General features: G+C 36.7%; 1 long non-coding RNA gene across 1 annotated transcript in view; it reads right to left on the bottom strand.

Moving 5' to 3' along the window:
* The window catches only part of LOC138849647 (uncharacterized), a 98,650-nt gene extending 91,120 nt beyond the window's left edge, over window positions 1-7,530 (bottom strand). Inside the window, exon 1 of the long non-coding RNA XR_011388648.1 lies at window positions 7,146-7,530. This is a non-coding gene — a long non-coding RNA (uncharacterized lncRNA). The remainder of the gene's footprint in view (window positions 1-7,145) is intronic.
* Between the last annotated feature and the right edge of the window lie 14,359 nt (window positions 7,531-21,889).

Here is a 21,889-nt window from a genome sequence, read left to right as displayed (position 1 = left end):
CCATCAGGGTCTTCCAGAACTCTAGCTTCATACTGATACCCAGCAAAGGTCAACATACCCAGAGGTCACAGCCTTCTTTCCTGCCTCTTAAAGAAGGACATAGAAAACATGTGTCTATTTCTTATTTTCATCTAATTCTTAGTTATCATTTCAAATTTTGCCTGTCAATAAATTTAGTATTTTTTCATTATTTTTAATTAATTGGGTCAATTAAATATCAACAGAGTACCTACCCTAGAGAAAACTGAGTCATTTTCACCAACATCTGTTCAACACAAAATTGGTTTAGAGGAATCATAAGAGCATTGGCCATGCTGAGAGATCCTTGCTTTGCATTCTCTTTAACACATTTAACTAATCATTTTATAGATAAGTTTTAAAAGCAATTAATTTTTCAGATAAAATTCTAGGCTTTCTCTGTGACCTCGGATGTTTTTCTGTGATACAAATATTTAGCCCCAGCTCCAACAAGACATGGATTTTTTAAAGTATTTTTTTCTTTTATTTGAAAGATAGAGACAGGGAGACAGACAGATTTTTCAACAGCTGGTTCACTCTCCAAATGCCTGTAACAGCCAGGACTGGGCAGGCTGAAGTCAGGAGCCAGCACTCCATCCAGGTTTCCACATGGGTGGCATATACGCAAGTACTTAGACTATTATTCACTGGCTTCCCAGGGGCATAGCAGGAAGATGGATCAGAAGAGGAGCAGCCAGTACTTGAACCAGCATTCAACACAGCAAGTAGCAGCTTAACCCACTGCACTACATTGTCAGACATTGAATTGAATGCCCAAATTTCAGCATCTGACTAGAATGTGTATTTTATTACCTCTTTAAACAGTGCAATGTGAAAAACTGTAATTCATTCATGTAAGAAATTCTCTTAAATACAAATCAGAGTGAATTGAATATTATTTAGTCTTCAAAATTTTCATTCTTCAAAAGTGGTGCTTTACTACCCATTTTATAGAACTGTATAGAGTATTTTTAAATCAGTTTTTCTATAGATTAGACAATAACATAATCATTACATTTTAAAGTTCGGACACATTTTACATATTTAATCCAATCTCAGTTTATGCATAAGATGACCAAAATATATGGCAGCTGGTTGATTTTTCTGACCAAATTTTTATCAATGAAATAGAAATTTGCCCCCCTTCATTTTGATCAATAAATAGATTTAAAATAAACCAAATAAACTCTTTCATAAAAGACAGTACAGGATAGGGGTCAGCACTGTGGTGCAGTAGGTTAATCCTCTGTCTGTGGTGCAAGCATCCCATATGGGTGCCAGTTCAAGTCCTGGCTGTTCCTCTTCCAAACCAGCTCACTGCTTTGGCTCAGGAAAGCAGTAGTGCTTGGGCCCCTGAACCTGCATGGGAGACCTGGAAGAAGCTCCTGGTTCCTGGCTTTGGATCGGCATAGTCCAGTTGTTGTGGCCATTTGAGAGTAAACCAGCAGAAAGAAGACCTTTCTCTCTGTCTCCTCTCCCTCTCACTGTCTGTAACTCTACCTCTGGAAAAAAAAAAAAAAAAAAGAAAGATAGTACAGGCTTTGGACCTGACTTCCAAATATTTCATAAATTAAGAAAAAAGGAACTTTTTTTTACAGTTTTTCCTCAACAAAATGTTTCTTAACAATTTTTGATCAAATAATTACAGTAATAGGCTTAGTTTTCCTGATAAATAAGTCATTTCTCAATCCATCTTATTCACTGTATTTAGCAACAACATCCAACTTTAAAGAACAGCAGCAATAAATAGTGAATGTTGAAAGTTTAAACTATATAAGAAAATGATGCATAAAATAATTTGTTTCCTTGTTTCTAAAATGAGTCTATAAATGTTTGGGCAGTCTGGATGTGACATATACTTAAGTAGAATCTGAATAGCAGACCAAATAACAACATCACTTTTTCCTTTGTTTGCAATCTAATCAAGAAAATTCCCAAGATCACTCAATTTCCACAATAGATTTTTAAAAAAAAATTTTAAATTACTACTTAATTTTGATTTTGATACATTGTATCAGTATTCAAAATTTATAATAATCCAGTTTTCAGCAATTATTTTTCCAGAAGGACAAGTATAATCTATACTGCTCTCTACTTATCCATAAAATATAAACTATAAATCATGAATTCACTTCCCTTTGCTTTATTTCTTCCTCTATCCCAATTTCATTTCTCAGAAGAAAAATAATAACATAAAATTAACCTCAACTATGTCTGCAAGAATACAGAGTGACGTGATTTTGTCTCAAGGCTTTTCTTTTTGCTTTTGGAATGTGGAATATTAGTGCGTGTCTCAATTTTACCCAGATTTAAACACCTCTTCTCTGTTTTATATGTCGTAAAGGACCCAGTCTGAGAATGTGACAGAGGAGTCCTTCCATGTCTTGGAATGTGACAGGGAACTTATTATATCTATTTTTAAATCTTCAAAATTCTTGTAATAGCTGAAAGCTGGGAACACTATTGAATTATCTCATTGTTGGACCTCACCTAACACCAGATTATCCTTTCCCTCATGTTGCATTCTTGGACATTGCTCCTGTCATTTATATCCTTCTTGCAATATCGTCACAGACCACCATCACCTCCACATGCATTCTCCAACTGCTACTGACCACAGACCTCTCACCAGATGATAACCTAGTGGCTGGAAAGTTAACGCAACTTCCTAAAGGCCAAAATAAATTCCATTCAGCAAAGTAATTGAATGGTATCTTTGTAAGCCTGTCTGAAAGCATAGGAATGAAGACTAGCAGGACCTGAGAGGGCAGACACACCGAGAAACCAGATCTTCACATTTTCTGTGGAAAGTCTGAGTTGTTTGCTTCTCTAAATGACAATCATACACAAAAGATAACCTGAATATGTTCACACCACTTCAAGATTTATTCTCACTGAACTCTTCATCTGAAATCCAGCTAAAGCCGGTGCCATGGCTCTCTAGGCTAATCCTCCGCCTTGTGGCGCCAGCACACCGGGTTCTAGTCCCGGTCGGGGCACCAGATTCTGTCCAGGTTGCCCCTCTTCCAGGCCAGCTCTCTGTTGTGGCCAGGGAGTGCAGCGGAGGATGGCCCAAGTACTTGGGCCCTGCACCACATGGGAGACCAGGATAAGTACCTGGCTCCTGCCATCGGATCAGCGCAGTGCGCTGGCCGCAGCGCACCGGCCGTGGCGGCCATTGGAGGGTGAACCAACAGCAAAGGAAGACCTTTCTCCCTGTCTCTCTCTCTCACTGTCCACTCTGCCTGTCAAAAAATAAAATCCAGCTAAAGATGTGATTACTGAATTCCTCTCACATGAAACACTTTGTATATATTGACTTTTCTGACAGGTTCTGTGACAGCCTGTAGGGAGACAGAAAGAGATGGTATCTATGCTCCCTCCTTAAAGGACTCACAGTCCAAAAAAAAAAAAAAAAAAAAAAAAAACCACCAGATCCAAGTATTAATAAGAGAACAGAAAAAAACAACTGTGCTAGAAATACAGCCAGAATGAGCTAAGGACTCAGAAAAGGGACACCAATCCACCCTAAAGATAAAAGTGATTCTTTGATTCTTTCAGGAGAGAGATGCTTGGTGGCTGACAACAGGTGGATGAAAAATGGGAGAGGAAGATAAGAGGAGATGATTTTTAGACAAGAGAAACAATGCAGATAAAGGGAGCCAACAAGCAGAGCACTCTAAGAAACCACAAATTGGTGTGCTAGGAGTACAAGGGAAAGAAGGTATAGATGAGATGAGGCTGGGGATTTAATACTATGGAATAAGATCATGGAGGGTCTTGTATTATCATTCATTAGAGTGTAGATTTTGTCTGATGACAATGAGGAGCCATTACACTATGGAGTGATTTAACCAATGGACAGGAGATATTTTCATTGAAAAGAGAACCTCTGGAAGTATCAGAATGATGAGTTTGAGTTCTGCATAAAGGAACTGGGTGGAAATGAGAAATGGGAACAGAAAGAAAAAGTTATGTGATGATCCTCATTTTGTAACATATGTTAATGCAGGGTATTTGAGAAAATTACTTTTTTATTTTTTTAAATTTTTTGACAGGAAGAGTGGACAGTGAAAGAGAGAGACAGAGAGAAAGGTCTTCCTTTGCTGTTGATTCACCCTCCAATGGCCGCCGCGGCCGGCGTGCTGCGGCCAGCGCATCACGCTCATCTGAAGCCAGGAGCCAGGTGCTTCTCCTGGTCTCCCATGCAGGTGCAGGTCCCAAGCACTTGGGCCATCCTCCACTGCACTCCTGGGCCATAGCAGAGAGCTGGCCTGGAAGAGGGACAACCAGGACAGAATCCAGCGCCACGACTGGGACTAGAACCCAGTATTCCAGCACCACAAGTGGAGGATTAGCCTATTGAGCCACGGCCCCGGCAGGATAAATGTTCTTTTTTTAAGATTCATTCTGAATGGCAGAATGACAGAGACAGAAAAAGAGAGAGAAATCACCCGTTTATTGTTCATTCCTAAATGTTGCAATGTCCAGATCTGAGCCAGGCCGAAGCCAGGGATTAAGAACTCTATCTAGGTGTCTCACATTGGTGGCAGGGACCCAGGAAGTTGAACCATCTTCCTCTGCTTTCCCAGACTCATTAGCAGGGATCCAGACTGAAAGTAGATATGGGATACTGGGATCACAAAAAGCAGCTTAACAATTGTGCCACAAAGTTGGCTCTAGGAAAAAGATGTTTGGGAGTGAAATAAGTTTTGTTTTGATGAAAATAAAGTGGAGATACCCAGGTATATCCAGGAAAAATGTGATAATAACTAAATGTGGACCCAATAATACAGCTCAGGAAAAAATTTGGCAGTAAGAAGTTTTACAATGAGCTATTGAGTACATGCCACAACAAATCCAAAAGATAAACAAAGCACAAGTAAGATAGTGGTTAACCTGGGGATGTGTCTTCATTTAAGAAGTCATTTGTTCAACCACATTTCTGGAAAGCAGCTAAGAGACAGAGTCTCTACCAGGCAGGGCAGTTTCAGAGATGAGTAAAATTCAGGATCTACAATCAAGGACTCACAGTTTAGGAAGAGTGGCTACAAGGGAACAAATAAAAAAATGTGAACAAATAGTAGAAATGCAATCATTGTTTAGAAGATAGTTTGCCTTTCCTAGGACACAGAGTTTTGAGATGATGTCTCAGAAAGCCTCACACAGAAGGACTTACTTGTAAGAAAAGTCTTGATCATTAAACATGAATAAGCAAAAAGTAATAATGTACAGAATTGTATAGTTCCATGTTGTGGGACTCCAGGTTGTTCAATAGTGCTAAATCACAGAACAGAACAAAAAAGATGATTCATGGCTTAGTTTTTATGCTTGTTTGTTTGAGTATTTTTTTATTTTTAATGATGGAGGGGATTAGCCAAGGTTATTCAGTATCAGTATTATGTGGACATTGAGGGATGTATTATATGCTATAGGATGTTGAATACTGTGCCTGAACTTTACCCATTAGAGTCATGTGGCACTTCCCCTTCCCTTATTTGTGACAACACAACATGTCTCCAGACCCTGTCAAATATACACTCCTAAAGGTGGGGATCATTAAAATAACCCAGTTGTGAGCTATTGGATTAAGTTATACAGAATTTTAGTTTCCCAAGTTATAGAGGCAGTGATTTAAAATCCCATGTGCACACACAAAAAAGAAGACTTTAGATCAATATCTTGAATGAACATAGGTTAAAAAAATTCCCAACAAAATATTACCAAAGTGAATCTAATACTACATGAAAAGAACATACATCACAATCATGGTATTTATCGCTGGGATGCAAGGGTGATTCAACATTCAAAAACAGAAGTCATGAATCAGATCAACAAAATGAAGAACAAAACTGTATGATCTTCTCAACAGATGTAGAGAAAGCATTTGATAAGACTCAGCGTCCCTTCAAGAATAAAAACAAAAAAATCTCAATGAACTAGGTACAGCAGGAATATACATCAAAATAATAAACCAACAGCAAATATCATACTGAATGTAGAAAATTTGAACAAATTTCCCTAAAATCTGGAACAATAAAGACAAGGATGTCTACTTTTACTACTCCTATTCAACATAATATTAAGGTACTAGCAAAAGCAATTAGGGATGAGAAAGAAATAAAGTATATTGAAACTGGAATTCAGGAAATCAAAATATCACTGTTTGTTGTGAAATGGTGTTGTACATGGAAAAACCTAAACACTCCACCAAAAAGCAGTTAGGTCTAATAAACCAATTCAGTAAGGTTGCAATACAAAATTACACACACACACACAAATCCATAGCATGTTTATATACCAATAATGATCTTGCTGAAAAAGAAACCAAGAAAGAAATTCCATTCACCATAGCTACAAAAAATAAACAAATACTTAGGGATAAATTTAACATCAAACACATGAAAGATATCTACAATGTAAATTTTAAACATTAACTAAAGAAATCATAAAGTACACAATAAATGGAAAGATATTCCATGTTTGTGAATGGGAAGAATTTATAGCATCAAAATATCTACTACTTTAAAAGACAATCTACAGATTCAATAAAATGCCTATCAAAATACCAATGACTTTCTTTACAGAATTAGAAATGCAATCCTAAAATTTATATGGAACCGCAACAGAGCCAGAACACCCAAAACAATAATGAGTAAAGAGCAACCAAGCTGGAGGCATCTAAATATTTGATTTCAATACATACAAAAAATATGGTAATTCAAACAGCATTATAAAAATAAAAATTGACACAAGCATAAATTGAATAGGATAGACGGTCCAGGAATGAATCCATGATGTATACCTAACTGACATCTGACAAGGCATAGTATGGTGTTGGCAAAGTTGTAGAAGGATGAAATTAAATTCTTACTTCTCACCATTTTAAAAACCAAATCAATATGGATCAAAGATCTAAGTATAAGACCTGAAACTATGAAACTGCTGGAGAAAACCACACTGGTGTAGCCAATAATCTTTTAGTTAAGACCCCAAAAGCATAGGCCACAAAGCAAAACTTAACAAATGGGATTAAAAACTCAGAAGCTTCTGTACAGCAAAGGAAACACTTAATACAGTGAAGAAACCTCAGACAGAATGAGAGAAAATATTTTCAACCTACTTACCTGACAAAAGATCCAAAACACGTCAGGAAAGCAAATGATTCCACAACCAAAAACAACCAGTCCAGTTAAAAATAGGCAAAGGTGGGGCTGCCACTGTGGCACAGTGGGTTAAATCCCTGGCCTGAAATGCCGGCATCTCACATAGGTGCTGGTTCTAGTCCCGGCTGCTACTCTTCAGATCCAGCTCTCTGCTATGTCCTGGGAAAGCAGTAGAAGATGGCCCAAGTCCTTGGGCCCCTGCACCCACGTGGGAGACCGGGAAGAAGCTCCTGGCTCCTGGCTTCAGATTGGCTCAGCTCTAGCCGTTGCAGCCATCTGGGGAATGAACCAGCAGGGGGAAGACCTCTCTCTCTGTCTCTACCTCTCTCTGTAATTCTGTCTTTCAAACAACAACAACAAAAAAAGTCAAAGGACATGACTAGTTCTCAAAAAAAAAAAAAAAAGAGAAAGAAATACAAATGGTCAACAAATACATGAAAAAAATGCTCAGTATCACTAATCACCAGGGACATGCCAATTAAAAGTATGATGAGTTATCACTTCACCAGTTAGAATGGCAATTATCAAAAAGAAAGTAACAGATGCTGGCAAGGATGTGGACAAAGGGAAACATGTATACACAGTTGGTGGGAATGTAAATTGGTACAGCCACTATGGAAAATAGTGTGGAGATTTCTTTAAAATCTAGAAATAGAACTGCCATATATGCCATCAATCCCAATAGTGGGCATACATTCAAAAGGCATTAAATTATTTGTTCTAAACAATTATCTGCTCTACCATGTTTATTGCTGTTCTGTTCACAACAACCAAGACATGGAATCAATCAAGGCATCCATCATAAATAAATAGAAAAAAAAAAGAAATTGGTTGTATGAATGCATATTGGAATACTATTCAGTGGTAAAAAAGAATGAAATCCTGTTTTTTGCAGTAAAATGGATGGAATTAGTGGGCATCACGTTAAGTGAAATAGACAGAGATAGATACTCCATGTTCCCGCTAATAAGTGCACACTAAAAAAAAAAATAATGTATGAACACAGAATAGTAATTACCAGAGGTTGGGAGGGAAGAGAGGCGTAGAGATAGTTTGTATTTAAAAAAGTAGGGGAGGGTGGGTGTGGTTTACACATTGTAACACACTCATCATACCAATATAAGATGCTAATAATAGTGGACACAGGGTATGGGATATATGAGAGATCTTTATGCAACTCCACAATTTTTTTTACAAATTTAAAACTATTCTGAAATTGAAATTTAGGGAAAAAAAGGTCCATACATCTGTTCTATTTTCTAGGAATTCTGTGTTTTTCTTGCACTCCAAAATTATTTTAGTATTTCAACCACAGATCATTAAAATCACAATCTGATGAACAAGGTTCACATTATATTTTGCCTATCATCTGATTATTATAACTACATTATTTGATTTAACAATAGTTCTATTTCTCTTTTTATTTCTATAATTTTTCCTTTGTATTATAATAACAAAATTTACTTAGTATTGCCACAGTACCTTATTGTGTTCAGAGTTCTTTTACAAAGAGAAAAAAAATAGAGATGTTCAGTGGTTGTAAAAGGAAATAATTTGGAAGATTTTTATTGACTAAACATGGAAATGAGAAATAATAAGAAAGATAACACTGCAGCTTAAGAAAATACCTTACAGTGGGAAACTGAAGTGGAAGCAAGAAGGAAAGAAAGGAGGCCTTCTTAACAAAAACAGTATCCTTCTCGTTATTTTGTAAACAGTTCATTAAGCCTTAAGAAATGGATTGATCAATTTTATGCATACTGGATAGTGTCTGTAGATTCTCTAATTATGCTAGCAATGAAAACATACTGGAATGTATTGAATGCTGCTAAGCCCTCTCAGGCCAATATTTTACAAATCATTTAACACGATATGAGTGCAAATGGTAGTACAGTCGGATCATCAGGTAAAATGTTCCATCCTCATCTCTTTTGGATACATTTAAACCTGAAAATGCCAGCATCCTTTCATCTAAGAAAATTTTAGAAAGGTTTTGTTTCAAGAGGAGCCAAAGGAAAACCTCTTTGCATTTCAAAGACCTTATTTAGGTATTGAGTAATAAATGTTTTATTTAGAAAAATGATTAATCATTCTGCAAGACTTATAAAATATTTCTGAGAGGAAAAAGAGACCTTTAAGTTGGAAAATTCCTCTCGAAGGAATTCTAAATTTCGCAAAGAACATACTGAGCCAAGTTTTTAAAAATTTTCTGCATCATAGTGTATAACTCACATCTGGGTTGTAACAAAGAGACAGAGACTGTTTACGGTCCATCATTATCAGAAGCCGAAAACCATATCCATAGTGTATTGGGGTCCAGGGTAACTAAAATCACCAGATCTCCCTGAAGGAAGCCCTTGAATCCGGCCTTCCGTTCAAGCCAAGGAAATGAGGCCAGACCACGAAACATTTTTGTGTGAATGTTTAGCTCCCTTTTCCAGAGACCACCTGTAAGAACAATGACTTCAGAGTTAGTGCTTTCCCATCATTTCCGTCTCTTTCTCTATGTCTGCTTCTTAAGCAACTTTACAAGGCTAGATAAGATGAATGTATATCTGTTAGCCTCCTTGTGAGCCATAGGAAGCACATTGCAATCCTTTCACTGAAGTGAAGGATTTGTAGTTTCCTGCCAGTAATTCAGATTTATGTTCTGGCCTCAAGGCAAGATTTTAGGGACAGCTTCATTGCTCCCACAGCCTGTTTTGCTACATACCCTCCTACTAGCCTTCCTGAAAACCCTATCCTCCCAAACAGAAAGTCTTTCCAATTCTAGTGCCTGGGGAAAACATGGTCAGGACTGAGAGGTGAATAAGAATTGTATAGGAATCCTGGATGAATTAGGAGCAGTCAGGAGGATAAGAGGCAATAGAGGAAGATGTTAAAGAACTGAAATGCATTGTGCTAAACTGCTCAATAGACTGTTCAGTTGTTCTAAACCTTTTTTCCTTCCTCCAGGTCCCCATGTGGAAATATTGCAATAATTTGTTGCCTTTCATTATGAGTAAATGCTCATAATGAAAATATGAGTAGTAAATATGAGTAGTAAATAAGGACCTCAGCTGCCACAAAAACTAAAATAAATCACAGACTAAAATCCTGCCAGAAGACGACACTGCTGTGGAGAGTGTTAGGAGCAAGAAGTGAAAACCACAGCCATGTTGTCCATGGAGAAGCTGACCTCCCTTACTAGTTCCTTGGGGTTGATTGGGGCACCTCTGTTACTCTTATATCTATGGTTCTCACAGTGGTATAAGCTTGATGGTTGTGTCTGTCAAGAAAGTATTAAGGAGCAGGCTTTTAAGCCTGCTGGTGAAGACATTTGTGCCCCACATTGGAGTGCCTGGATTGATTCCTGGCTACAGTTCCTTATTCCAGCTCCTGCTAATGCGGGTCCTGGAAGGCTGAGGTGCTGGCTCAAGTAATTGGGCTCCTGCTACCAACATGGAAGATCTGGATGGCATTATCAGCTTTGGCCCAGTCCAGCCCTAGTCCTTTATGGGTATTGAGGAACAAACCAGCAGAAAAGAGTTTCTCTCCCTCTCTCTCTCTCTCCGATAAATAAATATTTTTTTGTTTCAGAAAGGAGCAAGATAAACAAGGTTTTCCTCTCAGTAAATGTATTCCCAGTAAGAATTAAACAAGATCTTCCCAATGACCCTTCCACAAAATATCAGGAATCCAAAAACAGCTCACCATTGACTAAGCAGCCAATTCAAACACAGTAATGGAAAGGATGCAACCATTTCCTTACCATTGTAGAGTACTTCAGTCATTTCAGAAGATATCAGCATTTCTAGGAACATAAAGTATTAACAAAGGGGCTTAAAAATTCATGCTGGATTTGCATTTCTTTTTATAGTTTACAACAGACATTCTTTTTAATCTGGTGTTTATTCTTTCCTCTAGAATTATAATTCTATCCTATTTGTCAAACATCAAAGGTTTAAAATCAAATAACTTCTTCCAATATTATGGTGTTAAAAATTGTATCACACTGCACAACTAGTTTGCTTTTTTTTTCAGTATTAGAATTGAGATTGTGATTTTTTTTATGTTTAGCAATAATTGCTATTTCTTTTTCTCTCTGGTCACATCCTTTAACCCTGATGATTTAATTGTTTTTAACTTCTTTATTGATTTGCATGAACTGCTCATATCACATGGCAAGATAATTAACTAGTTGGCTATCTTATGAATTTGAAATATATTTTTTCTTATATTACCTATTTTTTGGTACATTCACCATAAACAATTTATTTAAATGTAATGCAATTGAGTTTTATAAGTTCTAATTGGTAAACTGAATTTATTGATCCTTTATTTTATAGTTTTTTGGATTTTGTATCATGCTCATAAATACTTCCATGTTTTCCAATGATTTATTTTAGAGTTTATATAATTGTTTTTAGATTTTAAATTTTGTATGTATCTATAATGTTTTGGAATGAGTTGCAATTTTATAAAGAATCTAACTTTGTATTTATCCATATGGGTATCCTTTATGGGAAAACCTTTTTTTCACTGATATGAAATGTCTTTTTCACCTTATATAAAAGTCCCATTTGGGTGTTCAATTTGGTTCTATGAATCTATCTGTATTTTCATGCAACAATAATATTCTATTCATGTATTTGGCAAACTTTTCTGAGGCCTACTATGTTCCATGTTCTTTTGTTTTAGGCATCAGAGATATAATAGTACAAAATATTTCTTATTAATAATAATAGCAACTATGAAGAAGAAGGAAGAGGTGGAGGAGAAAGATAAAGGAAAGCATAGGAAACTATAAAGAAACAATCCCTTTCTGCTCCCCTGGGCTTGACATCCTAATGCATAGAGACAATACAACAAATAAATCAAAAATACTAGATAGTGTTAATTGTTGTAAAGGGAAAACAAAGCAGAAAGGAGGCAGAGAGAGCTGAGGTGTGGCAGTTTTAATAGATCAATAGACAAAGACTTCACTGAGGAAGAGGCACTGGAGCAAGCGCTGGAAGGAAGTGAGGGAGTAAGTTATTGGACCGCTGAGTAAAAAACAATGACTAGCAAGCAACTGCATGTCTGACAGACTTTTGAAAAAAATAGTAGCTGAACTGGAATGAGCAGGGGGATTTGAGAGGGATAGAAGAGTGTGGAAAGTGCTAAATCATATAGTGAAACAGGAAGTCTTTAGAGGGCTTTGAGCAAAAGAACTAGAGGATGTGTGTTACACATTAGAAATAGTACTATGATGAACGTGTTAAGAAAATTACAAAAAGTTAAAGTATGGAGAAAGGACAACAAGTAAGGACGTGAACAGTAATAGTACTGGATGGTACAAAGAAGGTTGAAACTGGTAGTAATAGTGTAGATAAATTTTGAAGGTAAAACCAATAGAATTAGTTATAAGATTGGATGTTGAGTCTGAGAAAAAGAAAACAAAAAAAGATAACATGATTTTTGATCAAACAACTGAACTTCTTTGCTATTAAGTAGAACAGAAGAATATCAAAGAAGTAAAATTGGAGGAAATGTCAAGATTGCTAATAATTCTTGTGTATAACTTCTCTGTGCCTAAAGAAGAAACTTAAAATAGTAAAAGGTAGAATTAATTGTCCTTTCACTACAACAATTATGACATTCATTAAGGCTATTAACAAACACTTCAATTTTCTTTCTGGGCATCTGGTAGTATTAAAATTCCCAATTCAGTTTGAAGTTAGGCATGGCCAAGTTACTAGCTGTAACCAATGCTGGTTAGTTCTATAGAACCTCCATCAACTGAAATTGCCATCAACCTGAACCCCTTAGAAACTACTAAAAGAGAAAGGCTGTTTAATGTTAGACATGTAGCCAGAGCAAAAAATAAACTGTTGCATTGAGGCACTTAAATTTTAGGGAAATTTGTCACTATATCAAATTTGAATGAGGGCTACCTAACATATTCTGACTGATATAAACAGATAAAAACACAATTTGAGATGCAGTCACAATACTTAACCTAAAGTCATAAATACATAGCATTGCTTAATGATCAGATGGTGCTGAATGAAATGCTTATTGAAAACTAGAAAGCTATGATCAATTATATAAATAAAAGATAGTTTCCATCAAACTTTTGCCTAAAATGACTTTTCATGAAATAGATTTAAAAAATACTGTAATTATTGTATGCTGGTTGCTGCTAGCTTCATTTGACATGGCAGCATGTGAAAGAGATGAGTTCAGAGAAGAATTGATTAGCTTCAGGTAGAAATAAAAGCCAATAAAATAGAATAACTAAATCCACAGCAAATAAAAAAGATGCAAGAGGCTCTCTCAACTTTAAAGAAAATCTGAATGCCTTAGGATGATAAAGTCCTATTAGAACTCATCAAGAATAAAATCAAACTCATTATTAAAATCTCTAGATGGATTAAAGAAACAGGAAGAATAAGGTAAAACTAAAGGTTTATTATCCATTTATTTCTTTCAATTAGAAAAATGGCTTAAGAGAAGAAGACAAAATTCTAGTAGGTTCCTAATCAATGCAAAGTGAAGTCATAGGAGAAATACAGCAACTGTAAATAGTATGTATACAAATAACCATGTGTAGTTTTTGGCACATAGAATTCAATCTAATCTAATAGAGATAAGGCTTGTTATGTTTTAAAGACAGTTCTACTGCCAAAGAAACCCATAGCTGACCTGAAAAAGGTCAGTGACTTAAAGTGATATTAGGTCTCCAACTTCCCATAATTATGAATCAGACTTATAAAATTGCTCACCACTCAGCAGCAGATAAATATTCCAACTTGTGCCTTAGATTTTGCAAGAGCTGTGGTGACCAACGGACAGGGATCCCTCCCAAAGAGCAGAATGGGGATCTAATCAAAGAACATTCCTCACTGCCAAAGTAGGCTTGACTGGATTTCAGAATTACTCTATCCCTTTTAGGTGGAGATGTTTGTTTTGGTAATCCTATTCCTCTTCTACCACTATCATGGGTGCAAGGGAGATAAATAATTTGTGTTTTACATTTATAGAGCTACAGACTAAAAGGAACCATCATCAGACCTGGTAGAGATTAAAGAGCATCACTCAAAGATCCCAGCTAAAGCTGGATGCAATGACTAGATTTAGCTTGGAGTAAGAAGAAACTGATTATATAGGGATCAAAAATGGAAGACTTTAGCAGTCATTAGGGCTGCTCACAAGTATTCCAATTCTCTTTCCTCGTACATACAACATTTATAACCTCTCATTCCTTTTGAAGGTAGGCATGGACATTTTGTATCCTTTGGCCAATAAAACTAACATGAGTCACTTCCAGGAGGAAGCTTTAGTAGTATTCCCTTTTTCCTCTCTGTTAATATGGAAGCATATGACAAAATAAACCTTCTATTGTCTTAGGTTCCTGACTTACTATAATAAGCAGAGCCATATTGCTAACCACAAAAAAAGAAAAAAACACCCTTCCTATTAAGTTACTGAGATTTTGCAAATTATGTTACTGCTGCAGCATAGCCTATCCTATCCTGACTCATACAAAGCTGTTTCTTAAGGGGGTTTCTCTCAGAAGTCGAAAACTGGCCACCTGTACCTGACATTGAGTAGATAGAAGCATGAAGTACACAGCATATATACCAAAGTAAGTTACAGACAACTAGAGCAATACATGGTATTGAAATGTGAGCAGATTTGCTGCCCCGGAAGACTGCCTGTGAGTTGCAGCAACTCCAGGTAAGTCTGAAAACAGCAGGAAGAGATGGAGCTATAACCAAATCTTCCACATCTCAATTGCCACAGGGCCCTCTGAAAATAACCCTTTTCATAGCCAGCACTGCAAGGTTAGCAACAGCAAGTCACTGTTAGCCACAGAAAAAGTGATGACTAACAACAGTAGCCAGCTACCAATGTGACAAAGCTTTCCTCTTCTGCTCCCTGCCCGGTATAGAATGGGCTATAGCCTAAGAAGAGAAAAGAGAAGAGTCATCCCTCAAGGGATTCTAGTTCCAGCCTCGCTCTCTACATGTACATGAGGAATAAAAGAGCAAAGCATGCCCATTCCCTGTTTCAGACACATTGAAGAAAAGGAGTGTCATCATTCAGATGGCACTTTAGAGTTGTGTACTTAATTTAAATAATATGAAATTAATTTATATGTACTTAATTGAAATAATCAAAAGTTATCTGAATTTTAATCTGTCAAAAATGTTGTTAACATACAAGAAAAACTAATCTTAACATGGTTGCAGTTAGTGACTAGAGAAAAATGAATGGTTTTATGTTTGTTCCCCCACTGAGTTCAGACTTTTCATGAAAACAGGTACAGCTGTGACTGTTGGAACATGTTTGTTTAAAGATGAGTGTGGATTCCACAAAATATGAATGTGAGAAATGTTAATGGATGTGATAGAACTGAGTTTGAAGACATGTATCGAATTCTTTAAACCTCCTAGAAAAGTATATGATATTCAAAACATTTAGAAATGGAATAGAGATGAACATAGTCTTGACTATTTGCCCAAGAAACAGATTTCTCTGTCATTACTAAAGAAATACCAAAAAAAAAAAAGGAGCATAGAAATGGCTCCTTTTAAAATTTTTTTATAAATGAAAAGGGAACAAGTTTCATATATTTTATAACTACAGTTTTTTCAGCCATATACAGGGTTTTTATTTGTCAATTGGTCATTCATAATTTCTTTAATGAAATAGAACCGATGCATCAAGGTGGCATGTACCAATACAATCTCACTAGTCCCAGTGATCAATTTCTGTTCACAATTGATCATAATGATAGGACTAAGAACCAAAGGGATCACATAAACAAGAATAGTGTCTGCAAATACTAGCTGATAGAATAAAAAAGGGAGAGAACGATCCAACATGGGAAGTGAGATACACAGCAGACCCATAGAATGGCAGATGTCCTAAACAGCACTCTGGCCTCAGAATCAGCCCTGAAGGCATGCGCATCCGGCTGAAAAGTCCATGAGAGTATTTCAGGCATGGAAAGCCAAGACACTTTGGGAAAAAAAAAAACCTAAATGAAAGATCTCCGCGAGTGAGATCCCAGTGGAAAGAATGGGTCATCTAAGAAGGAGGTACCTTTCTCTGAAGGGAGGAGAGAACCTCCACTTTGACCATGGCCTTGTCTAAAAATGATCAGAGTCAGTGAACTCAGGGGGCTTCCATAGCCTTGGCAGCTCATGACAAGAGCCTAGGGTGATTACTGAGGCCATAAACAAGAGTGTCAATTTGTTAAGTCAACAACAGGAGTCACTGTGCACTTACTCCTCATGTAGGATTTCTGTCCTTAGTGTGCTGTACATTGAGATTTAATGCTATAACTAGTACTCAAACAGTATTTTTCACTTTATGTTTCTGTGTGGGAGCAAACTATTGAAATCTTTACTTAATGTATGCTAAATTGATCTTCTGTATATAAAGAGAATCGAAAATGAATCTTGATGTGAATGGAAGGGGAGAGGGAGAGGAAAGGGGAGGGTTGCGGGTGGGAGTGACGTTATGGGGGGGAAGCCATTGTAATCCATAAGCTGTACTTTGGAAATTTCTATTCATTAAATAAAAATTAAAAAAAAAGAAATAGAACCGATGACAATGTAACATCTAAATATTTCCTGTATGGTTACAAGATAATAATTAAGTTCATTTAGACTTTAAGCCAGTTCCTTTCAACAGTTTATGCACAGGAATAATTTTATGCATATTGCAAGGCAAATAATAATACATTACTTTTTTGTACTCTGTTAGTTACCACAGATCAAGGAAAACACATGGCATTTGTATTTTGGGAACTGATTTGTTTCAGTCAATATAATGGCTCCCCAGTTATATCCATTTTGTTGCAAACAACATTTCATTCTTTTGAAGGCTAAGTAATATTCCACAGTGTATATATACAACCTTTTCTTTATCCAATATCAATTGAAGGAGATTGGGTTGATTCTACATCTTAGCTATTGTGAATTGAGCTTCTATAAACATGGGGGTACAAATACTCTTTCATTTGCTGATTTTATGATGATTTTTTCATTTGGTAAAATTCTTAGCAGTACAATGTATGGATTATATGGTAGATCTATTTTCAGCTTTCTGAGGTATCTGCATACTCTCTTCCACAATGGCTGTACTAGTGTATATTCCCATTAACAGTGGATTAGGGTACCTTTTTCCCCATATCCTCACCAGCATTTGTTGCTTATTGATTTATTTATCAGAGCCATTCTAACTTGGGTCAGGTGAAATCTCAATGTGGTTTGGATTTGCACTTTTTTGTGGACTGTTTAGGCGTGCATGGTTTTCTGCCTCAATTTTAGTAGATTGTATGTGTCCATGAACCTATCAATTTCTTCTAGATTTTCTGCCTTTGTTGGCATATAGCTCTTTGTAGTAATTCCTGCTTTTTTTTTATTTTTGGGGTATCTTGTTACATCTCCTTTTCATATCTAATTTTACTGTTTTGGGTATTCTCTCCTTTTTTTGGCTAGTTGGAACAATGGTATATCTGTTTTGTTTATCTTTGCAAAAAAAAAAAGAAAACCCACCTCTTCATTTCACTGATCTTTTGTATTTTTTGTTTAAATTTTGTTTTATTTCTTCTCTAAAATTAATTATTTCTTTCCTCCTTCAATTTTGGGCTTCGTTTATTGTTTATCTATTTTCTCGGGATGCATTGATAGCTCATTTATTTGATGCCTTTCCAATTTCTTGATGCAGGCACTACTTGATATAAGCATCCCCTCTTAACACTGTTTTTGCTGTATCATATAGATTTCATATGCTGTATTGTCATCTTATTCATTTCCAGGAATTTTTGGATTGCCCTTTGGATTTCTTTTTTTTTTAACTTTTATTTAAGGAATATAAATTTCCAAAGTACAGAATATGGATTACAATGGCTTCCTCCCCCATACCGTCCCTCCCACCCTCAACCTTCCCCTTTCCCACTCCCTCTCCCCTTCCATTCACATCAAGATTCATTTTCGATTCTCTTAATATACAGAAGATCAGCTTAGTATACAGTAAGTAAAGATTTCAACAGTTTGCTCCCATGCAGAAACATAAAGTGAAAAATAATAGATGATTTTTTAAATGATGATGAAATCAGATCAGACCTATTGTCATGTTTAATCCCAGTGAGAGTCAAGTTGGGAATTGATAATTTCTTTTTTTTTTTTTTTTTACAGAAGATCAGTATAGTATACATTAAGTAAAGATTTCAACAGTTTGCACCCCCATAGAAACACAAAGTGAGATATACTGTTTGAGTACTCGTTATAGCATTAAGCCTCAATGTACAGCACATTAAGGACAGAGATCCTACATGAGGAGTAAGTGCACAGTGACTCCTGTTGTTGACTTTACAAATTGACACTCCTGTCTATGGCATCAGTAATCTCCCTATGCTCCAGTCATGAGTTTCAAGGCTATGGAAGCCCTCTGAGTTCTCCGACTCTTATCTTGTTTAGACAAGGTCATAGTCAAAGTGGAGGTTCTCTCCTCCCTTCAGAGAAAGGTACCTCCTTCTTTGAAGACCTGTTCTTTCCACTGGGATCTCACTCGCAGAGATCTTTCATTTAGGTCTTTTTTTTGCCAGATTGTCTGGGCTTTCCATGCCTGAAATACTCTCATGGGCTTTTCAGCCAGATCCGCATGCCTTAAGGGCTGATTCTGAGGCCAGAGTGCTGTTTAGGACATCTGCCATTCTTTGAGTCTGCTGAGTATCTCACTTCCCATGTTGGATCACTCTCCCCTTTATTTATTCTATCGGTTAGTGTTAGCAGGTACTAGACTTGTTTATGTGCTCCCTTTGACTTTTAGTCCTTTCATTATGATCAATTGTGAACTGAAATTGATCACTTGGAATAGTGAGATGGCATTGGTACATGCCACCTTGATGGGATTGAATTGGAATCCCCTGGTATGTTTCTAACTCTACCATTTGGGGTAAGTCATCTTGAGCATGTCGCCCTTTGGATTTCTTCTATGAATCACTGTTCATTCAGGAATGTGTTGTTCAATTTCCATGTGTTCGCATATTTTCTAGAGATTTTTCAGGTTGTTAATTTCCAGCTCATTCCATTGTATTCAGAAAACATATGATATGATTTCATTTCTTTCACTTGAAAAGACTTGCTTTATGGCCTAGCATATAGTCTATTCTAGAGAAAGTTCCATGCACTGATTTAAAAAAGTATGTATTCTTCAACTGTGGGATGAACAGTTCTACAGATATCAGGTTCATTTGGTCCATAGTGTTGATTAGCTCTTCTGTTTCTTTGTTGAGTTTCTGTCTAGTTGATTTGTCCATTGATGAAAGTGGGGTGTTGAAGTACCCTGTTACTGTTGTATTGGTGTCTGTGCCTCCCTTTAGGTCCATTAGCATTTGTTTTACATAACCAAGTGCCCTGGTATTGAGTGCATATATACTTATTGTCACATCTTCCTTTTGAATTGATCCCTTAATCATTACATAATGCCCTTGTCTCTTGAACAGTGTTTATGTTAAAGTCAATTTTGTTGATATTAGCATGGCTTCATCTGCTCATCTTTGCATTCCATTAGCATGGAATATCTTTCTCCACCATTTCACTTTCAGTCTGTAGGTATCTTCGTTGGTGAGATGTGTTTCTTGTATGCTGTAAAATGATGGGTCTTGTTTTTTAATTCATTCAGCCAGTCTGTGTCTTTTAATTGAAGAATTATATCATTTATATTCAAGGTTACTATTGATGAGTAAAGTTTTGGCCCTGCAAATTTTCTGTAAATATTCCTATTTTTTGGTTTGGATTTTCTGCTTTCTCATTCTTTCCTTATCATGGCTATTTTCTGTGTTGCTATGTGTAGCACACCCTTAAGTAACATTTGTAAGGCTGGACAAGTGCCAACAAAGTCTTCCAATTACTGTTCATTATTGAATGTCTCTTTTAAACCTTCATTCATAAATGAGAGCTTTGAATGCTAAAGTATTCTGGGTTGACGTTTTTTTTTTTTTTTTTCTGGGGGGGTGGTGGTCTTTTAATACTTGAACTATATCTCTCCATTCTCTCCTAGCTTGTAGAAATTAGCTGTCAGTAATTGCATAATCTTATGAAGGTAATATTTCATCTCTCTCCTGCACTCTTTAGAATTTTTTCTTTGTTTTATTGCTGAAGGTTAGACTACAGTATGTCATGGTGAAGATTTTTTTCCAGTTATGTCTATTAGGACATGTGCTGCCTGTACTTGGATTTCCCTCTCTTTTTCCAAATTAGGGAAGTTAAAGAGGCCTTCTAATCCATTCTCTCTTTCCATACCTTCAGGAACTCTTAAGACCAATGTGTTGAGTCATTTGGTAGTATCCTTTAATCTCAAACACTGTTTTCAATTTTTCTAATTTCTTTCTTCTTATTTGTCTTACTAAAATATTTCCAAAGATTTGTCTTCTAGTTCAGATATTCTTTCTTCTGCCTCACCAAGTCTGTTGTTAAAGCTTTCTACCATATTTTTCATTTAACATATTGAATTGTTCATTTCTAACATTTTGGCTTGAGTTCTCTTCAAAATCTCTATCTCCTGGGACACATTTTCTTCCATTTACTTAACTCATAAATTTGTTTCTCATCGCTTCTGAGCAACCCCATTATTATGCTTTTGAATTCATTTTCAGGTATTTCATTAACTTCTTTGGCTTCACATTCTAAATCTTTACTTAATGTATGCTAAACTGATCTTCTGTATATAAAGAGAATCGAAAATGAATCTTGATGTGAATGGAAGGGGAGAGGGAGTGGATAAGGGGAGGGTTGCGGGTTGGAGGGATGTTATGGGGGGGAAGCCATATGTAAAGTACATATTCTGTACTTTGGAAATTCATATTCATTAAATAAAAGTTAAAAAAAAAAGAAAAAATGATGTTGTGTTTCTTTGAGGAAGTCTTCATGTCTTCCTTGTTCTTCTGTCACATATCTATGCAGTTGGTTTTCTCCATTGATAGATTTTATATTTGAACTATGCCTCTGTGGCTGAGTGTCTGCTCCTTCAATGAATATCTAGAGGCACTTGCTGGGTGGGGCAAGGGAGCTCTGGTGAGTTCTCAAGTGTAGGGGGAGAATACAAGGTGAAACCCAAATTGGACATGGTAGAGATCCTCTGCTGTAATCAGGGGGAGGTTATGACCATGTCCATTGGTGTAATCACAACCTTACCTCCTGTCTTCCCAGGTGATAAATCCTGGGACTAGCCCACAGTGGATATAATCCTAACCCACACTGGCACATGAACCACACAAAAGATCTGCACAGTCTTCAGAGTAAGCATGGAACCCTTTGCAATGGCTACCCAGGCAGTCAGGGAGCTCTGAGCCTTTGATGCCAGACATAGTGATGGATATCCCACACTCTATCATGCAGTCACAAGATTGAGTTACAGCACGCAAGGCTCCCACTGTCACATGGTGAGAGGATCTCCTCTCTGCCCTGTGAGCCTGCCTCATCCATGGAGACAGCAGAGCTGTTTCCTGAGCCAGCCTCCTGTAGGTGCTCCACCTTGGCAGTTTGAGCCTCAGAGCCTGATATGTTGATATGATAGGGGCACCTCACAATCCTAAGTGAGTACCTAGCCCTCTGTCAATCCTCCCAGCTTTACCCAATGTCAGTGGGAAGTATGGATTTTCCCTCTGGTAAAATCACCTGGTCACATGTGAGAGAGCTACCATAGCATCTAGTGGTGTCAAGATG

The sequence above is a fragment of the Oryctolagus cuniculus genome, chromosome 5 (genome assembly GCF_964237555.1).
Source record: "Oryctolagus cuniculus chromosome 5, mOryCun1.1, whole genome shotgun sequence".
Lineage (NCBI taxonomy): Eukaryota > Metazoa > Chordata > Mammalia > Lagomorpha > Leporidae > Oryctolagus > Oryctolagus cuniculus.
This window is presented reverse-complemented; position numbering and strand designations above follow the sequence as displayed.